Source organism: Durio zibethinus, unplaced genomic scaffold, assembly GCF_047325235.1.
Source record: "Durio zibethinus cultivar Kanyao isolate XHJ-2024 unplaced genomic scaffold, ASM4732523v1 HiC_scaffold_326, whole genome shotgun sequence".
NCBI classification, from domain to species: domain Eukaryota; kingdom Viridiplantae; phylum Streptophyta; class Magnoliopsida; order Malvales; family Malvaceae; genus Durio; species Durio zibethinus.
This window is the reverse complement of record NW_028322949.1, coordinates 37,671-38,920: the sequence shown is the minus strand read 5'-3', so window position 1 is coordinate 38,920 and position 1,250 is coordinate 37,671. Positions and strand designations below refer to the sequence as shown.

General features: G+C 27.8%; 1 non-coding gene across 1 annotated transcript; it reads left to right on the top strand.

Annotated features, from left to right (window-relative positions):
- The first annotated feature begins 468 nt into the window (after positions 1–468).
- TRNAT-GGU (transfer RNA threonine (anticodon GGU)) lies at positions 469–540 on the top strand. Its single transcript has one exon. It is a non-coding gene; the product is annotated as a tRNA-Thr (tRNA).
- Positions 541–1,250: the final 710 nt, after the last annotated feature.

Here is a 1,250-nt window from a genome sequence, read left to right as displayed (position 1 = left end):
CGTATTTCTATCTCACACTAAGCCAGGAAATTAACAAAAAGTAAATCTGGAATTTTGGGAGAGAGGGAGCAAGAAGTTATCGAAAATTATGTGTGTTTTTTTTTTTTTCTAAAAATTGGGTTCGGTGGACAAAGCAAATCTCTTCATCACATGTTTCGATAAAATATATTGGATCCATGTCGAATTGCTAAGGTACATCTATTAATCAAATCAAATAAATGAATTTCGTTCTGTTCTGATAAGCCAATTATGATCGGCCTTGAAACAATTCATTGCATTGATATTTATCAAATCCAATATCAATAAACCCATTTTACCCTCTACACGTTAAGTAAATTAGAATTCTCATTCCTGAATGAGCTACTAGCCACTATGAGTCTACTGCATATACTTATATATATATAACTTATACTTATATATATATATATAAATAGATCTTATCGATTCATTCAGTAATTGAATCGAACGGCCCTTTTAACTCAGTGGTAGAGTAACGCCATGGTAAGGCGTAAGTCATCGGTTCAAATCCGATAAGGGGCTTTTGGCTTTTTTTTTCATAAAACTCCAGTGAAATAGTAGTATTCATATTTAAACGAAGAATAGGGGTGTTGTTTTTATTGGTAATAAAAAACCAACTGTATATGTATAATAATTTAATTAGAAACTGTATAATTTAACTCTAATAAGTTATTATCTAATAAGTTATTATTCTAATGAGTTAGAGTAGAGTAATTCTAAAAGAAAGTTGAACATTTGTTTATTATAATGAATAATGATAAGTCGTCTCTTGAATTGACAAATATATATATATATTTTTATTTTTATTTTGCATTATATTATTCCAATCAAATCCATTGTAAAGAATTGTAAAGATTAGAAATCAACAAAAGAAAAAGTAAGTGGATCTAACCCATTGAATCGTGACTATATCCACTATTCTGATATTAAAATTCGATAGAGATGAAATTGGAACAGTAGATTTCTTTTTTTTTTTCATATTTATTTGGACTCCACAAGAATCTGTCGATATTTCCGATTCAATCTTCTTGTTACTAGGAATAAATTAATATTCTATTCCTTTATAGAGAAAGAGAAACGTTTATTTCAAGTTACAACCTAAGAGCCTTTTTCAATATCTTATCTTTCTTTGATTCCAGAACACAACAAGACCCATTTCTATCTATATAGAATATATAGAATTTTTTAGATATAAATCTAAATCAAATCATGTCTTCACATATCAAATATTT